This window comes from Emydura macquarii, unplaced genomic scaffold, assembly GCF_026122565.2.
Source record: "Emydura macquarii macquarii isolate MOO-44397 ecotype Brisbane River unplaced genomic scaffold, CSIRO-AGI_Emac_v2 contig_499, whole genome shotgun sequence".
Taxonomy (NCBI): Eukaryota; Metazoa; Chordata; order Testudines; family Chelidae; genus Emydura; species Emydura macquarii.
Genome location: NW_027130636.1, coordinates 10582476 through 10602349, shown reverse-complemented (window position 1 = coordinate 10602349; position 19874 = coordinate 10582476). Strand labels below are relative to the sequence as shown.

At 41.2% G+C, this 19874-nt stretch overlaps 1 protein-coding gene across 2 annotated transcripts in view; it reads left to right on the top strand.

The window, feature by feature from the left end:
* Positions 1–19874, top strand: part of PIK3CB (phosphatidylinositol-4,5-bisphosphate 3-kinase catalytic subunit beta) — a 317999-nt gene that overhangs the window by 119934 nt on the left and 178191 nt on the right. The window contains exon 1 of one of the 2 annotated variants that reach the window (XM_067538931.1): positions 15001–15036. The exons of the other annotated variant lie outside the window; for it this stretch is intronic. The gene's annotated coding sequence lies outside the window, so the exon portion shown is untranslated. Of the gene's footprint in view, positions 1–15000; positions 15037–19874 lie in introns of those variants that run through there. 2 annotated transcript variants of the gene reach the window in all.

Sequence of the window (19874 nt, the reverse complement as noted above, 5' to 3'; positions counted from 1 at the left end):
GCTATGCAGTTTTGATTTGAAAAATAACTTCAGTGGTTTAGCTCTTCATTTTTTATGGCTACTCATCTGCTTTGGAAATATTTGACACTTTTTAATGAAAAAGATTATACTCCTGGATATGTATACTTGAAATAAATTGATTTGTACCTAGCTTGGAAGGACATTAATTATATATATGAATTATATAACTATAATGAATATGAAATGACATTTTACTGCACAACATCTGGTATGTGTCATTGATAATAGGAATTGCATTCATCTGCTTCCACAGAAATATAGCAATGTATTAGCTCAGATCAGATCAATCTGCGCTAATGTCTTTCCCCGACAGTGGCCATGATGGGACATTTCTGAAGAAGGCCAAGAAACCTAGCAATGGGAAAATACAGAATAATCTGCCTGAGGGGAAATTTTTCTTCACCCCCTTTAATAGGCAGTGGACTTCTCTTCAGACTAGAGACCGTGGCTGAAACTTTGGCTTCACTGAAGTCAGGGGCAAAATGCCCATTGATTTCATTGGGGCCAGGATTTCATCCCATTTCTTAATACAATATGTGTTTGTAAGCAGGGCTGTACAGAGGTTTTTTAGGGGTCCAGGGCAAAATCTGAAACTGAGGCCCCCCCCAGCCTTCCAAAAAATGACCAAGGCAGGGGGATGGGAGCGGGGTTGGAGAGCGAACCTGCACCGCACTCATCCTGTGGCGGTAGCACGCAGGGTCACAGAACCACTCAGGTTTAGCCTTGATGCCCCTCTGATAGCCCATATACCAGGTTCCAACATCACTTGGTTTGGGGGCCCTCTCTCATGGGATACTGTGGGGCAAATTGCCCCTTTTGCACCCCACCCCCCATGGTCCTGTTTATAAAGCGTGTAGCATAATGGGGCCCTGATCCTCTTTGGGGACACTGGGTGCTATTACAATATAAATAGTATATTAAATCATTTTTAAAAATCCATTTAATATAACTGGATACAATGATTATCCATATAAATGCCTAATTCTTGTGTGAAAAGCTCTCAGTCTCAGGGATATCTTGTGGCAATGAGTTCCAGAGCTTAATTATGTGCCATGTGAAAAAGTATTTTAGCAGTTTAAAATATATTGCTTTTCAATTTCATTGAATGTCTCTTTGTTCTTGTATTTTGGAAGATAGCAATTAGGAGCCCCTGACTTATGATCTCTATAGTATTTATTATTTTTTGGAACTTTCTCATGTTCCATCTTACTCATCTTCTCTCTAAAAAGTCCCAATCTTTTTAGTCTTTCTTCATAGCAAAGTCTTTCTATTCCTGTAGGGCTAGCTCCTACTCCCACTGAATCCAAAGACAGAACTCTACTGATTTCAGTGGAGACATGATCAGGCCTCTGAATCATTTTTGTACCCAGTCTTTGCATTCTTTTTGTTTCTGCTTATCGATGCTTTAACATTGATTCTGACATGATTCCAGTGAAAGAATTAAATTATGATTTACTTTATCACAAATCATGCTTTGGTTTTAAAGACAACAATCTTTAGAAGTTTCAATTTAGTTGAAAATATTTCAGTGGAAGAATTAAATTCATGTTAATATGATCAATTGAAATCAATAATAGTTGTGTTGGGGTAAAAATAATAGGATTGGTTCCCTACCTTTAGAACATAGGAATTGCCATATTGCATCTGACAATAGGTGCTGGGACTGGGGGTTCTGGGAGTACTGCCACACTTCCTGGCTTGAAGTAATAATAACAACCCAAATATATGGTTTCCACCTTCAGCACCCCCACTATAAAAATTGTTCCATCTGACCCCACTCCACCTAGTTCCATATCTCTCTCTGACAGTGACCAGTATTAGCTGCTCCAGAGGAAAGTGAAAGGACTCTCCAGAAGGTAGATGTAGGATCATCTTCCGCCTCCAGTAGGTCTCATCCTGATCTCTAGTATTTAGAAATTGGCTCAACTTTGAAGCAGGAAGTATCCTTTCCAAAATGTATTAGTTATAGCTTTGGATATTCTTGATATCCATATAAATGTCTAATTCCTTTTAAGAATTTTGTAATGTTATTGGCTTCAATGACTTCCTGTGGCAGTGAGTTCCACAGTTTAATCACACATTGTGTGAAAATGTATTTCCTTTTATCAGGTTTTGGATTTCCCACCTTTTAATTTAATCTAATGTCTTTTTGTTCATATTATGAGACAGGAAGAACACAAGTTACCAATCTACCTTCTCTCTACCATTAATTATTTGACATACATCTATTCTCTATACAGCTATTTGACATCAGGTCCCCTTTTATTTATCTCTTTTCTAAGGTAAACAATCAAGTCTTTTCAATCTCTCTTCTTATGAGAGTTTTTCCAAGTCCTTGATCATTCTCATCAATCTTCTCTGAACCCCTATTAATTCTGCAGTCTTTGCTGAGATGGTGTGACCAGTACTGCACATAGTATCCAGATGAGGTAGCAGCATTGATTATATAAAGGCAGTGTGACAGCGTGTACCAGGCATTTGATGGCTCCTATTAGAGGCCCCACTACCTTGGCATACTCCGCCTGAGGAAGGTCTCCTTTCCAGGGAAAAACCCAGCAAGTTTAGACCTCCATGAACTGCCTAGAGAGACCACACAGGATCAGCTACTGGCAGAACCAATGAGAATTGGTTTTTCAGGGGCTAGAAGGTCTGGGAGCAGGCTAACTTGGCTGAAGCCAATCAGAGTCTAGATTCCAGCAGGCAAGATAAAAAGCTCTGGCTGCTTCTTCTGGTTCCACATGCTAGTTCTATGTGAAGCTGGGACAGGGAAGAAAGAACTCCCCAGCCTTATCGCAAGAGTCCCTGCCTCGTCAGGAACATAACTCTGACTATACCTTTTGGTTGAGCCAGTGAAAGATTGTTGTTTTATATTATGGAATTTTAAGCCCAGGCGGCCAACTAGAGTTGAATTTCAATTTACAGTTGTAAAAGTAAGGAGGGCTCACTTTGTGAGATGCCCTTTGGGATCAGGTGATGCTGTGACGGTATTATAATACTCTGTGTTTATCCACCATCCCATTCCTTATGTATCCTAAGATCATCTTAGCTTTTGACTACATTGACCTGAAGTCTTCACTGAGCTGTCTAGTGACATCCAGGTCCCATTCTTGAGTTGATCCAATTAATTAGGAAAAGTAGAGTCTGAATCTTAGTAAATGGACAAAATGTAATTGTCTGTCAGAACAAAAAGTGGGCTAAACTCTTCGTCATTAAAGGTAAGTATGTATATTGGCTGAACATGTTTACATAACTTGAGCTGGTTAAATAATGGGGAAAAAATCTCAAATGATCTAGTTGGTGGATATTATTTTATCATCTATATTGTATCATCCATCAGTGGTGGATATGGTAGGAGTGAACAATTTATCTGATTCTTGGTGACAAAAGTCAAACTAGTTTTAATATTATTTGACCAGCTTTGTTTGCATCTTGCAAAATGTGCATATGACAGCTATGTCAAGCAGACGGAATAGTATGAACATTTAATATTCCGTGGTGTAAGTCAAATAATGTCTGTCTGTCCTCAAACTGGGTAAGGGCCATATTCTGTCCCACTTACCCACAGTTATTCCAGTGGGACAACTGTCAGAATACAGTACAACTCTATGTGAGCAAAAGTGGTAAAATCTGATCCTAAGTATCAATTTATAATATTAATATCTGGTTACAAATATTTTGTCTGCTCATACAGATAAGAGCTCTTACAGCTTAATATCTGTTGAATGTGTGCCAGCAGAAAAAGGGGCTATATAAAAAATTGTTAAGTAAGAAAACACACTGAAATCTAGCAATGAATGTTTTATTTTACATTTTCCTCTTTTTCTGTATTTTAAAGATGGCTGTGTTAACATTTTCCATACCCTTATTTAATAAAGATGTTTAATATTGTATGTTTACAAGAAACTTGAACACTGAAAGGAATACATAATGCAGTACATTTTGATAAACTGATGAAAAAGACTATGACAAGATTAAAATACAGGCACTATGAGAGCTTTGATAGTTTAAAGTAAAAGTGGTGTGCTATTTTATTTATGATATTGTTCTCATTACACTAAGGCATTGGACAACCATTAATGGCATAATGTACTTAGGTACTATCTTGTATGATTGAGCAAGTACTTATGGCACAGCAGTTGCTAGAAACAATGTTATAGCAGCAGTCACAAATCACACAACTGATTGTTTTTCCAGGTATAATGACAGTGTAGTTATGCATCCTGAAGCTTTCTACTCAATGACAGAAATAAAATGCTTGTCATACCAAAGCAATATCTAGGCATAAACTGCAATTCTCAAGACTGAAGAAACAACAACAAAATCGGCCATCCTGTGAGACAAAGATAATTTGCTATGTAACATAGTGAGGATTTAAATGTGATAGATGGCAATGGATTTCATTTACAGAATACTGGCACCAACAACCAAATGGAGCACTCAGTTAAAAGAGGATTTTAGTGCTATGATACTTAGCAAGGAAATCAAAAGCAGTGATTGGTTTTTCCAAATAGGAATGCAACCTACAAGTCACAAAATAATTTAGATATATTGATTCCAATCCTGTAGTCCTTGAACAGTCTGATCAGGTCTTTGTATTTAGTTAGGGCTAGAGCAGTGTTTCCCAAACCATGGGTCTGGAGAACGTTCTAGATGAATAGCAGGGCCCTAGGCAAACACACACTTCTCTTGGGCCTAGTGTGGAATAGAGGCCAGGGAGGAAAGAGAGAGTTTGGAAAATGAGCCTGCCCTGTAGTAGTGATACTTGTCCCACAGGGCTGGGCCTGGTTTCCTGTTCCAGATGTTGCATCCTGGTGCACGGGTCTCAGCACCACTCTGGTTTGGTCCGTTCAGGGATGTGATGTTCCTATATGGACAGAAAAACCCCTTTCTGTCAGTGCAGGCTTTATCTACACCTGCGGTAGTCAATAGGCAGAACACAGACCAAATGCAGACCGCCATATCTTTTTATTTAATTATTGTTATTTTTGAATTTTCTCCGGAGTCTGGCCCCCAACTATATCTTGACCGAGAAATTTGGACCTTGACAAAAATAATTGGATTACCCCTGGTCTATACCTATTGGAGTTAGGGCTGGCCGTAGGTGGTCTGCATGCACTGGTCAGCTACTAAATTGCTGTCAGGAGATGAGTAGCAGGGTCAGGGTCAAGCCAGGTCAGGATTCAGGAAGTAGGGGGTCAGGCACCAAGTTATAGACAGCAAGCAAATACAGGTAGGGACAAACCAGGATCAGAAGCCAGAGTGTAGGGTCTACAGCAAAGCAAGCTGTCAGTCGCACTGTTGTTCCCTATGCTGGCTTCTTGGTTTAGATATAATCCAGTCAGTTAAAGGGTCTTGTCACAGGGCACCTTTGTTGCTACCTGGTGAACCTCACGGTCTAGCCAGTTCAGGAGGTTTGACAGTCACAAAAACAGCAAGCTCTGTATCTTTCACCAAGGTGTGCATTTATTTCCCTCTTACATAGCAGTGCTATGGACCGCAGGCTTCCCTGCAGCCCTCACCGCCCAACCTGCACTACTCTCTAAGGCTTGGTCTACACTTACCCCGGCAATTCGGCGGCAGTCGATGGGAGTTATGCAAACTATGCAGAAAACTTACGTAACTCCTGTCGACTGCTGTGCTTCTCTTCTGCACACTGTCTTCATTGCACTGCACCAACAGGAACCTTGTTCCCCTCGACAAAGTGCTACGCCACTTGTGGGGGAGGGGTATTAATAGCGTTGACTTCTGGATTGACTGAGCGGGTCTTCACTAACTGCTCACTCAATCCAAATAGGTTGATCTGATGATGGCGGCAGCAACTTTGCCACCATCAGTGTAGACATAGCCTAAGCATCCTCTTGAGCTGCCCCTTGTTTCCTGTTTCCTCCCCTTATATTCTCCCCAGTTACTTTGTCTGATTGTCACCCAGGTGCTCACAATCCCCCACCAGAAAATGTATAATTGCCCTCATCTGGGTCTGTAGCCTTCTTCAAGCTGTAGCTGCTGATAGCATCCTGTCATAGGCTGCCACTCAGGCACTGCTGGGCAGTACTTCCTGCAGAGCTTAGCTTCACAGGATCCCCCAGCAGAAACCCAGCCTAAGCATTGAGTGGTGATACAAAAGTGTCAGCAGCCCAGAACCCTCATAGTTCCAGTCTCCCAGATTCTTTCATCAGGGCTATACCAGCATAATCAGTCTGATCTAGCTATGCTGGTATAGCTTCTGTAGTCTAGACATGCTCTGAGTAATAACTTACTCTGCAGGGAACCCCATTGATTACTGGTTAAGTAATTAAGCATAATTAAGGGTGGCAGAATATGGTGCTTCATAACTTGAGAAAGCCACGTAACCTTTCTATGACTCAGTTTACTGGTATGTACAATAATAATTGTTACTATCTATCTATTAGGTGCTTGGAGACTTATCTAGCTAATGTCTAGCTAAAGCAATCTGAGACCACTGAAGAAAAGGTTTTGGGCTCTGGGCCTGACTCTATTGGCTTGTTGTGTCACCTTGGGGCAAAGTTCAAAAGTAGCCACTGATTTAGAAACCCAGTTTCTGGGTGCCCAAACTGAACTCCCACGATCTTGATTTTCCGAGGTGCTGAGCGCTTGCAACATCCATTGTCCTCAATTTGTCTTCTCATGTTATAAGGCTTTTTGTGCCAGGAATCCTGTCTTAAATATGTTTTTAATAGCCTGTAGGGGGCCCTGATCCTGACTGGAGCCTTTAGGAGCTACCAGAATTTTAAAATGATGATTTTTTTCATGTAAGACAATCGCTAAGGCTAACCAAAGGAGCCGTAATTCATAAGAAGCAATCTAGTTTTTTGGTGTATAGATTTATGAAGCTAAGGGAAAAAACCCCTGCAGTTGAGGTTGAAAGAGCTATATGCCAATCCCATAGATGTTTAACATGATTACAATTAAAGAGGCCCTTAATGTGATTTGCACTAGCATATGCTGTTTTTACACCCCACCATATTTTATAGTAGTAAATAACCCATATCACTAACTCTATAGGACAGTATTGCACATGCCTGAAGCACTGTACTGGCTGTGAAAATACGACTGTCTGGCCATAAACCCTACATGTGTTTTCACTGCTTCATTGGGAAAAGACATTTTGTAAGCAGCATTCAGGATTTATGCCATTTTGTATCAAGGAAGCACTGATCATGCAACTCTCTGAATGCAGCACATCGCAGGTGCACAGGTTAGTAAGTTAGCTGGGATTTCTTTCCTCAGGGTAAGTACTATATGATGTGATTTTAAAATTCATAACATTGCTTGACTGAATCTCAGGGCCATGGAAAGGTCAGCTGGGCGTTCTAGACAGCTCAGCGCAAGAGGCATTTCCAGATTTAATGCACTAAGTTGATTTGCACGTCAGCAACTGGCAATACGTGCAGTGGATATGCTGGCAAGGTGTCTCTCTGCTTGAATGTGACCAATTGCAAATGTTCCAGTGTGTTTTATTCTTTCTGGAGTCCTTCCCTTTGGTGCCAGGGCAGTTTCAAGGTTAGGGCCAACTGCTGGTCCCAGTTCTGCAAACAATTACTACAGTGCTTACAATCAGACTGAAATGTCTCTGGTGTAGGGACTGTCATTTGCTATGTTTGTATTGCGCCTAGCAGAGTGAGGCCCCAGCCTTGTAGAGACCAGGCATTTCATGTGATGGTCATGTATCTGCAGCCCTGTCATGCATTCCTACGTCTCACCTGGATTCTCACTCACCTGGTTGAGCTTCAGGAAGGCAATAGGCATTTGCCTGCAGTTCTGCCCATTGGCTGCCGTGGTGCTCACTGAGCAAGCAGCCAGGTGCCCTTGCTTGCTGCTCCTATTCTGGATCCTAGCCACAAAGGAGTTGCTGGGAAGAGAAACTGGTAACAGTAGCAACTGCAAAGCACAGAGTGGGGCCCTTGACTCCCTCATCCCAAACAGCCAGTTGCAGCAGGCTCACTCCAGCAGCCACATACACCCCAGCCCAGTACTTACCCCTTCCCCTATACACGCCAGTAGCCCCTGGCAACAATCAAACACCCAGTGTTGCAACCACCCCAGCAGCAAGACATCAGGCACCTCTTCAGATTCTTCCACCTCCTGCCCCACTACTCCCTAGGCAGCCAAATAGCACCCAGCTTGGTCATCTAGCACCCAGCTATCCCCTGACACCCTTTAGCGTTCATCAATCCCTAGCACAGCCAGCGACAGCTGCCAGGTGTTGGACCTGCACACAATTTATACTATGCCCATCACCCAGGTATCTGAGCATCTCTGACTTTAATGGGATTCAAGAGAATGAAATTACTCAAAAGCACTGGGTTAAAACAGGAGATGATTTCAGCTGATGTAACTATGGAGTTATACCTTCTTAAACTGGAGATGTATTTGGCTCATGCTCTGTGTTGCCTAAGGTACTAATTTAGGGTAAGCTATTGTGAGTTAAGATGGTGGAAGTTGCTTAGCCTAGATGGGAAATTGTTGCCACCTGATCTGTTCAATGTAACTGATATTTTTCATGTGGATAGTATTTAATGTTTTAAAGGGACGCTGTAGGGTCAAATTAGGCCCCAAATTTCAGTTTTGTAAAACTAAGCTTTTCTAGAACTTAGGACCAATAAAAATATGTCCATGCCAGTGTTTAATTCTCATGATTTTTTAAAAATCAAATCCACATTCTTCCAAACTGTTTGTGGGGGCCTTCTTGTGGGAGCAACTCTAATGGAGTGTGACTGGGGACTTGCTGTGAATACAGATCTTCTCTTTACATTGCTCAATTTAGAACACATCAGGGGGGTTTAATATTAGGATTTAAATCATAATCTTTAAAACAGATGTTTTGAAAGGTAGATGCTAATGGTTGGGACTGTATAAATGCATTTAATAAGACTGAATTAGTCTCCTTGAAAGTAATAAACAACTTACCGGTAGCTTTGAATTTAACAAAGGGAAATGAGTGACACCTACCCAGCCCCAAAGTAAACACTCCAGTGTAATTATGGAGGTGGAAGACTAGAAGCAGGTTAGTCAGGGTGGAGGCTACCCAGTTTTCTACAGAGAGTGCCAAATGTACAGCTAACTTGCTTCGTGGCCAGGCTGTATGAGTCAGTGCCCAGTACAAGCAGACCTGAGAGCCCAACATCTTGGGACCAGAGAGATTAAACCGGTGGAGCAGAGTTATTCACAGTCAGCATACAGGAACATGGAAGAGCAGGGCCACCTCAGAACTGGCTGCCCTGAACCTCCATTTGAGGAAACTGGTCTCATGATGGGACACAATAACCCAGTTCTCTGAAAACTGTGGGAGCTGTAATATAACACAAGACCCAAGCAGCTTCAGCGTTATCTCCACAGCCCTTGCATTCTCACCCAATACGCTGTACCTATGTAAAGGAGTAGCATAATTTTTCCCGCAGTGGTCATCAGGGGAAGTTTGCTTGAGTATGACCTGATAAAAATTGGGTCAGGATCTCGGAATTTGGCCCACAGGCAGCTTCAGTTCACATAGTGACAGAAGTAGCAAGTAATATGATTGTCATGAACTTTCCTGAGAGTGAACAATAATTTCTCTGGTTTCCTGTCAGTCACGTCATAATGGAGTCTTGTGATCTTCACACTTCCCAGCTGTAGATCAAAGAAACTCACAACTCCTGGATACTTATAAATACTAGGTCAGTTTGCAAGAGAATCAAAGGTTTGGGAATAATGTGGCACTCCTGCCTTTTTCTGCACTCAGGCACGTTTTATAGATAGAAGTAGTTGACTATCAGTATAGACTGTAATCTTAGAATACAGACATGGGCCCAGACTCTCTGATGCTGTGGGAGCAGCAGCAGGATCTATCAGGGAGCCAGGTTACACATCTCATTCTCTTCCTGCCCCACTCCTCCCTATGCCCAGCTTAGAGCAGCCTGGGCTACACCAACTGGCTCTGGTCCCCAATGGACCAAACCTCAGTTAGGGATTGCCCTAGTGCTACCCATCCCTGACATATTCCTGTGCCAGCCGCTGTGTGCAGATGGTGTAGAAGATCTTACACAGACACTTGTCTTTTACCTCTAAATTGTTTGCTTTGAGATACATGAAGAAAATTATTACTTCCTGGTGCAACGTGGTCTGTTCCTTCACAAATGTGGAAATGGATATCTGATAACTGACCTGATATGGTAAAGAAGAGCCTGTTCTGGCTTCCATCTTAACCTCAACAGTGGTCAAAGCTCTGTTTAGCACACAGAATGCAAATGCAAACATCTACCTCAGGTCCAAAGAAGCATGAGCTCTCCACAGTGTTACCAACTCTTGCCATTTTATCCTGAGTCTTGTGATAGTTGGTGTCTGTCTTAATGCCCCAGCTCCTGAAGTCGTGTGAATATGTGAGAGTCTCTGCTTTCTTTTAAAAAACATAGTTTTTAGCCCTTGTGCTTGCAGAGAAGATCTTGAAAATGCATCTCACCTGTGACCTAAAGGCTGAGAAACCAGGAAGAGAATTTTATATATAAAAAATCATGATTTTTAAGACAGTTTTATGATTTTTTGAAAGCTTGGGTTTGACAACATCATCTCTGTAGTTATGTTCTAAGTATAGTCTAAGTAATTTTTTTTTTAATTAGTATTGTAACAACCTGTTTAATATTGTTACACAATAACAACCAGGCAAGTGTAGACAGGCACCTGTATGGAATTACAACATAAACATACTCAAGTATGGAATCCAAATATGACCATAGGAACTTTCCCCTTTCTCACTAGAAAATATGCATATAGTTTCTTCACTTTTTCAGATAATGAGGCAAAAGTCACATTTCATTAAGCCTCCCTCCAATAAAACCACCTGGTCAGCCTTCAGAGTGGCTGATGAGAAAGAAATGGAGGAAGAAAGAAAAGAGAGGAATTTTAAAAAGCAGTGTTAGATAGAAAGAACACAAAAGAAACTTTGAAATGGTGAGACACCAGATATGAGATTGGTCTGAATGCTACGTATATTGATATAAAAGATGCCTAAGTACAATGATAATAGGGTCTTAAAAGTATGAAAGATATGACAGACACACTGGAGACTGAAAAACAACATTGCCATTGGACCAAATTCAGAAGGTTTTCTTCACAAGCATAAGGACCAGAAACGTAATGGGCCTGATTCTCCTTTCCTTTACACCACTTTATTAATAGTAATTATTATTTGTGTTACAAGAATGGCACACCTACTGGTGCTAGGTGCTCTACATGCAGATTGTATGGGACAGTCCCTGTTCCAAGAGCTTACACTTTAAACAGAGAAGTCAAAGGGTGGGAGAAATGAAGTATTTTATAGATGGTCCACATGAAGTCTGTGGCAGAGCTGAGAACCCCATGCCTGTCAGCTCCTCTGTTCCAGTGAAGTGCCTTAATAAGACTATATTCTCCTCCTGGCTTTTAATTTTCCCTTGCTGTAGCTTCAGTGGAGTTACTCCTCCATGAGGGAAGAATCAAGTCTGGTATCTTTAAAGGAAAACTTAATCTACAGGCACTGAAAAGGCCAGTAGGTAAATGCCATGGGAGCCAACCACTGAGTGCAACTGCTAGCCATATTCCTGACAATCCTGACGCTGAAGAGACACAAAAAGTGCCAGCCCACTTAAGTACAAAAACTTGAGTAAGGGGTGCAAGACACCATGTAGCTTTCACATGGTTGTAAACAGAATTATATTTCTTTTGTTGTTTCTCTCATTGACTATCCATTTTTCACTGATGAATGTGGGTTTTTTTTATTAGAGTAAGTGGCTGGTTTTAGATTTTCAAGTTTTCATTTACACATGTAAGGGGGTTTGCTGGCCCTTTAAGACTAAGAGAAACCTCCATGTTTAGCACCATCCTGTTCCCCAAATCTAGGACTTTCCTCTGGGAACACAGTCCCTGAGGAAGTAGGGAGATGTTTTAGGGGTTTGTTTGTAATTGGATAAAGAAATCCAGGCTGCTTAGTCTGCTTATGGCCCAAGATAGGTGTTACATGTGTGGTATGGGCTGGAACTTTCCTCCTTAGGGATTCAGAGACTACAAGGGAATGAAGTTTCCTGAGAACTAACTGCCTGACTCCTGGCTGAAGCAAAGCATGCTGGGAGAAGGGGCTGTGTAAACCCTGCTTTCTGCCAGATGAAGGGGACACTGAAGGGCTGAGAAGTGGCAAGTAATGCATTATTTATTTGATTTTGCTCATTTTGAAAAGGACTCTGCAGCAAACCCATGTGGGGAAGGGCTGTAACTCCAGAAGACTGAGCGAAGGGAAAGCCCTGACTTTTGGGAAAGACTGTAAAGCAAACCCTCTGGGGACGAGCCTTGCCATTTTCAAGAGAGAAGGGAAGCTCCTGGTAGAGGAAGTTTGGGGTTCATTCATTTTGAAAACCCCTTTATTGATGTCTCCCTTCTGTTTGGTTTGCCCTGCTCCAGGATATCCTACTTTGATTAGCATGGCAATAGGATACTGTCCTGAATTGTTAAGCATTGTACACGGTTGCCACTCCTGGGCATTCAAAAAATCATGAATCAGGCCCCCCCAGTCATCAGATTTCCTGGGAAAATCATGAGATTTAAAAAACAAACAAACAAACAAAATTTGGTGTTCCTATTACTTGCCTTCTGTTTTTTGTGTCTTTAGGATTCACATTATTAAGCTTTTCTCCACAACCACAAGGAGTAGAAACTTTTTTTTTAAATAAGGTGAGAGTTTCACATAATCCCATGATTCCAGAAAAGGGAGATTTAATGAAAACACTTAGTATTGCAAACTCACAAAAAAACATGAGTTGACAACACTGGTTGCAGTTCCTCGAGCTGGCCCGATACTGACAATATAAGACAGTGGAGTAGGTTGGTTTTCAAATCACTGGAGATACTTTTGCAAATGCTGCTCCAATAATTCCTTCATTCCTGGCAGGAAAACAAAATGTGTCATACCATGGTGTAGTATTGTGGACACCACCAGCCAGGTAGAGCTCTGTAGGAGTAAACCAATGGAATATAACATAACCCCCTGCACTGGAGGGTATCCATATAGTGCTCTGGGATGCTAGTCCCTTTTAGATATTTGGTAGTGTGCTGTGTGTATAATGAACTCTGCTGCAAGAACCGAGTGACGCTTGTCCTTGCTCTCCCATGAAATACACACTTCTGCAAAGTACAGGTGTGAGCTTGCAGGAAAGAAGAGGGGGTAACTATCCTAGTAAAAGTATTAGAGCTGGCAATAGAAGATGCATGCTAGTTCCTATCTTGACCCACCCCTCCCCTCCAGCAGCCTAGAAGAGGGGGGATGAAAGAGGAACCTTGCCCTGGGGGCTTCCTAGGCCTGCAACTGGGTGTTCCTTTAGTCCATGCCTCTCTTAGAAGGTAGTTCAGTTTTTGCCTGTAGAACCCACTGACAGAGGTCGTTCCCTTCACTGGTCTTGCTGGGCACTGCTCTCTGTTGGCCTTCTGTCATCCAGCTTTAGTGGTTGCCTCATGTCTCCAGCCTGCAGGTTAATCCCCCGGCCTTCCCTCTGCAAATAGCCTCCAGCTCATAGCTGCCCCATTTGTGCGGTTCCATGTGATGTTTTAGGCAAATTTAATGAACGGATTTGCATATTTGCAAATAACTTGTCTATGACCATAGACTCTGACTTATGGTCAGTATGCCCTTTTCTGAGCAGTGGCACAAAACTTGGTATCTGTGAGGCTGGGACAGGTAGGAGAGTGAGATGCAGGATGCTCAGCAGTCCTACTCTAATCTGCTGTTTGCCTGATTCTCTTTTACCCTCATGACAACACTTCCTCTTCCTGGTAACATAGTTGCTCTCTGTTGACTTGAAGCTGAGCTGAGTCTGTGGCCCTCCCAGAATTTCATGTGACCCAGTCCTTTCCATCCAGCTCATTTAAGGGAAGGGGAAGTACCTCAGCGATGAACCAACAGCTTCATTGCAATATTTAGGATTTTGATTTAAAAGAAATTGACTTGATTTAAAAGGAACTGGCTTGGTGGTGGTTAATATGATTTGATGTTAAAAACTAAGGTAATGGTGCATTATGGTTGAAAACTTAACCAAAATAAACTCAGGAAAGGTTATGATTCCCATGGTAACTGTAACACACTCCTGGCATGCATGCAGCAATTTGTACTACTGTGTATGCTATTAAACTTCCTGAAGAGTTTACCTTTGGACTGAAAATAACTGCAGGCCCACAACCAAACACACACAATCAGGCTGAGGGTAACAGTTCTGAAAAGCTGTAAGTGCCTGAAAATTAAAAGTTAAAATGAAAAAGCCTCCTGTATCATAACCTGAAGAAGACTACAGGATTGCTTTGTCTGCAGAAGCTCTGGAGCGAAGGAGAATCTTGTAATCACTCAAAATACTACTATGATCTTATCTGTTTTAATCAGTTTTTAATTTGAAACCCATAGCAGTTACTTAATTGATTTAAAGAAAATTCTAGTTCAAAATACCACTGCATTTTCTGGCTCTTGTGCATTAGGAGCAGCCTTTGTTTAAGAGTCAGTGTATGCGAATGGGTGTTTGCGTACAACACTGTTGCAAATATTAATTCAGTAGTTCTACCTTCCTATTCATCCAAGCAGGAAGTCAGTCTGTTCACAGTCACTCTATCTTTCCAACACCCTCCCCCTGCCAGCCAAGAGGAGGAGTTTGCTCATTACATACCAGTCACTGGTAGATCCCATCTTTTATTTAGGCTTTCTGAAGGCTGAAAAAGCAGTCTGTTTAAACAGGGGCTCAGATCTTTAGCAGCTTTGATTTGTTCACTTGTTAGAAATCTGAGAGACAGGGATCAACTTGTACCCTGGATTGGTACACAGTGGGAGACTGAAGGACTAAAACTTCAAAAGGAATTGGGTGTGCTGCAGGAACATGACGGAGGAATGAAACGCCAGCTTTGCTGATAAGTGGAGCCTCTGTGTAATTTACATGTGTGTTTGTGCAAACCTGGCCAGAGAACACAAACAACGTCCCACCTTCCTAGAGGATCTCATCCAGGGAACTGAACAAGGTTGGAAAGCAGGTTTTTTTTTTTTTCCTTTACAAGAAAACCAGGCTTTCAGAGTGATTGTTCATCTATTTCTAAAGCATTATGTCAGCTAGCCAGGAAATTCTGTCTCCTCACCTCCTGTAGCCTTGTTTTCAAAAGTTACAGCCTGACATGATTTTTGCAGTGGTTCATATGCTTAAATTTATAGAGAGACGAGATACTCTACTATGAATTAAGTAGGTGGTGAGGAGCTAGGACTATAATAAACTGGAAATGAATTGATTTTGCCAGCTGAGTTTGTGTCTGAGTAGCAAAATGCTTTTGATAAGGGGAGAGGAGATGAACATTGTTAGCACTTTTAGAAAGAAAATCACTGTTTTGCTGAATATTGAAATGAATCCACTTGAATTATTTGCTAAAGCCAGAGAGAATTCAAGCGCTTTATCTGGATAGGGTAGGAAGTACTTAATAGCTGAGAGATTTGAGATTCTTTTATTCAAATGACTTCCTGAGCTTTTTGATTTTTTTAAGGTCCATTAGTAACACCTAATGGGAAGCAACTTCTGGCAAACAGTATGGTTATTCTGACTAGTGCAGAAATCAAGGAGATGGCACTGACTTTCCATAGTTGTGTTTTAATTCCTATGAAAGCCCTGGGATTTCCCCCCACATTACAGTCACCACCCCAAGGCAGAGTTTAGAAGCAGAGCTGCCATATGACCTGATCCTGTTTCCATATCATCAGGAAAACTACATTTGATTTCAATGGGAGGAGAATTGAGCCCCCATTAGTAGCCTGTTTCTCCTCCTGCCCCCATGTGTGGACTCCCTACTTGACATCTCTATATGGATGGCTTTTCATCTTCTTAGCAATCTGCTGTCACTCTGTTTCCATTCAGTGGATGTCAACTGATTCACCACAATCTGCATGCACTCAGGGATGTAAATCCACCGCAGGTGCCGCTGTGGGTCTTGGGTGGGGAGGGCACAAGTCCAAGAGGCCCTGCCAGAGCTGGTGCTACCACAAGGGAAGAGTCAACAGCTCCAAGAGATGTCCTGTAAAGGGGTGGAGGAAGAGAAGCAAGACAAGAGTGGGGGCAACTTTAGGGAAAGTTGCCAAATCGCCACCCTCACTGCAGGAAGCTCCCCCTGCTGTCTGGGCATGTGGAACAGTGGCTGGCTGCGCCTTCAAAGTTCCACCCGTCTGTCAGATCTGCTCCAGTATGGTCATTCCTACCTTCCTGTGTGCTGAAAGGTTTGCTTTGCCACATGTTTCTCCATAGGGTAGAACTTTATTTTAAAGATATTGTATAAATATAAATAACCTTCTGAGCTTCCTCTCTTCCATCTTTTCCTCTTCCTTATTCACCATTTCCTCCTCCTCCCGCATCTCTCCAGCTCCTGAAGTTGGGCTGACTGGTGTATAATTCCCTCCTTGTTCTCCTTTTTAAAAATAGGTGCTATGTTTGCCCTTTTCCAGTCTCTGGGATCTCTCCCATCTTCCAGGCATTCTCAAAGATAATTGCTAAGGGCTCTGAGATTGCTTCAGCAAGTTCCTGAACTACCCCAGGATGAATTTCATCAGGCCTTGCTGACTTGAAAACATTTAAATTACCTAAATATTCTTTAACCTGTTCTTTCCCTGTTTTGGCTTGCATTCCTTCCCCCTGGTTGTCAATGTTAATTGTGTTGAGAATCTGGTCATCATTAACCATTTTAGTGAAGACTGAAACAAAATAGGCATTAAATACCTCTGCCGCCTTAATGTCATGAGTTATTAGCTCGCCTTCCCCATTAAGTAGAGGAGCTACACTTTTCTTCATCTTTCTCTTGCTCCTAATGTATTTAAAAAACCTCTTCTTATGGCCTTTTATGTCCCTTGCCAGGTGCAACTCATTTTGTGCCTAGTTCTTCTGATTTTGTCCCTATATACTTGTGCTTTTTTTTCGTACTTCTCCTTATCTATTTGTCCATGTTTCCCCTTTTTGTAGGATTCCTTTTTGATTTTCAGGTCATTAAAGAGCTCCTGATGCAGCCGTTTCTCTTACTATTCTTCCTACCTTTCCTTTGGATCGGAATTGTTTGAATTCAATTGTGAATTTAATATTGTCTCCTTAAGGAACTGCTGGATCCCCATAATTTCATTTTCCCCTTAGATTTTCTTCCCATGGGAGGGACATTACCTACCAGTTGAGTTAGTCTGCTTTTTTGAAGTCCATGGAAATGATCAACGTGTCTTCTAAACTTTGTCTACTTTGTGGAATACATAAGGAGTTGAATTTCCTTCAAGTTGCAACTCAACTCTCAAAATGATAGAGACTTCCTGCTGAGACTTTTGGGCTCTGAACCTTAATTGATACCATGATGAACTTTCCTATAACTATCTTAAATGACGTTTACAGTGCTTCCTTTTTTATGTTTTTTTAAAATCATTTGCTTGTTTTCCCTAGATTTTTTAGCTATGTGTTTTATTAGAGTATTTTTGTTCTATCAGTGGTTAGCAAGGTGAGAACACAGTAATCCCGCTTTTGCATGCATCATGGCTACAGTGCTGGAATCTTACAATTCCACTTGTCTTGCAAGTGATTTCTTGCCATGGAAGATGAATTTTATTGAATAATTTTGAATTGTTATTAAAAAAAAAAAAAAAAAAAAAGGCCTTTCCCTTTCTCCATAACAAGTGGAATTGCAAGTCTCCAGGTATGTAGGTTTGTTCATACCTCACCCAAATAGCAAATAGCCCTATTTTAGTGGCACCAGAGTCCCTGAGCCAAATTATGCTCTGTTTCATTGATGTAATCCAGAGCAACTGCTCCAACTTCCTGTTTCTATAGAATATTGGATATTTTGCATGTACACAACTTTTTTTTCCAAGGGCAAGCTATCTTAATCTCGCTTTACGGCTCTCAAATTTACAGGTGATATTAGGAATTACCATCATGATTTCATTCAATCTCAGAAAACAAGTATCTCTGGAGGACTTCTAAACTAAATCTTGTAGGTGGATAAAAATTAATTCTAGAATAGGGCCCCTATTTAGATTGCTCAGAATTCCTGAGAGTGAAATAATCTTCACCCATCTTTTTTTTCCATTTTACTAATAAAAGCCCTAGAACGTCTACCTTGTCCAGTTGGTTTGTTCGGATCTATCTGCAAACATCAAAGGCTGAGGAAGTGGCCTTTTACCTATAGATTTTAGTCTTTGGCCATCTTTCCCAGCTGTTTCAAGTGGTATTAAATTTACACTGGACAGTAGACACATTACATTTCCTACATTATGCTTGTAAACCATATGGTCAGATTTGATACCACCTCATCTATAATAGGTGCATGCTACCATGGGGCTCATCTTGTTAGGGTCCCATTAAAGGATGTATGCAACCTATGCATGGAACAAGCTGCTCCAGATAGGCAGATATAGCATTTGCCCTCATATTCTACAGGAGTACCGTAGGAAATGTAATGCAGTTAGTGTTGTTCTAACACCATATGAGACAACTGAAAAGACCAGTGAAGGGTTACATTCCCTAAGGGAGAAATTGCTTCTTTGCTTGCTGAGAGGAGGTTGAGAACAAGCTAAGTGAACAAGGTAGGAGAATACAATCTGTGTTTGTTTCTGTTGTATCAAATGGGATCAGGAACCTATATAAAGCTAAGTAGTGGTGACTTGTTTGGCTTGAAGCCTGTCTTCTGAAAAATGATTTAATGATATTTCCAAATGATCTGTCTGAACCTTTTTTATCTGGCATTGGTTAGCCTGGTCTTTCACAATTCCACAAAATATCCTGTTACCAGAAACTTTAATTAAAGCAACCACGCAGAATAGGTCAGATCCTTCTTTGGTATTAATTGGCAAAACTCTAGTTGAACTATGCTAGTTTATATGTACCAGCTGAGGATCTGGACCAAAGACTGCTCTTTAAAATGGTAATGATCAATTTCATACTGACAACACTTTATATTTTCAAAGCACTGTATAAATGTTAAGCCGATTGTTAATTCATTATTGTAATATTCATTGGAGGGATTTATACTTGTTTATTTTTGTGATGGGAAGATAAGAGTCCCCTAAGCATGCCATGTATCTTTGCTGTTAGAATTACTGACAGTTATTCTAGTTTGTCCGAGGAATGTGTGAATCGGTTCAGGTAAAATAACTGAGCCAAACCTTCACCCTAAATCTGAACATAACATTTAAGGTTGGGATAACTTTCTCTTCACGGTCACAAGTTTTCATTTAGGTGCACCTCTGCACTTTCTGCTTCAAAGATATGATGGGAACACCAAAAATCTCAGAGAGAGCCAGTTCTTATAAGATTTCTGGCACAATTGTGCAGACTCTGAATGTGTTTGGCTAAATATCCCAATTTCTGGGTGCTTTAATAACTTATAGGACTGAACATCCAGATTTCTTAAGGTTCATTTGTCACCTGTTTGTACTTGAGTAGTGTGATCATTTTAAAAACTAGTAGGAAAGTTCCTTATTTTTCTGATAATCTTGTAAACAGCGGTACGGTACATGTCGTCATTTTAATAAAAAAAGACTGCTTGGTCATAGCTACAAGTCAAAAACAACTATTTCAATTACAAAAACGGGTTAGAGTCTTAGCTATACAATTTTAAAAATCCACCAAAATTTCAGGGCTGCAATTGATGGACTTTTTTGTACGGGGGTTGTAAAGGTGCTTTATGGTTTATACTATCTTCCCATTCTCCTATGATTCTGCAGCCAGTTCAGAACACAGCCTGATTTAAAGCAGTCTAAGGGCTGCAGTAAGTTGTGCTGGTTGGCAATGTCTTCTGCGGGAGAGCATTTCACAGCTGGAAATTGCCAGAGCTCAGTAGCACTTTGGCCACAC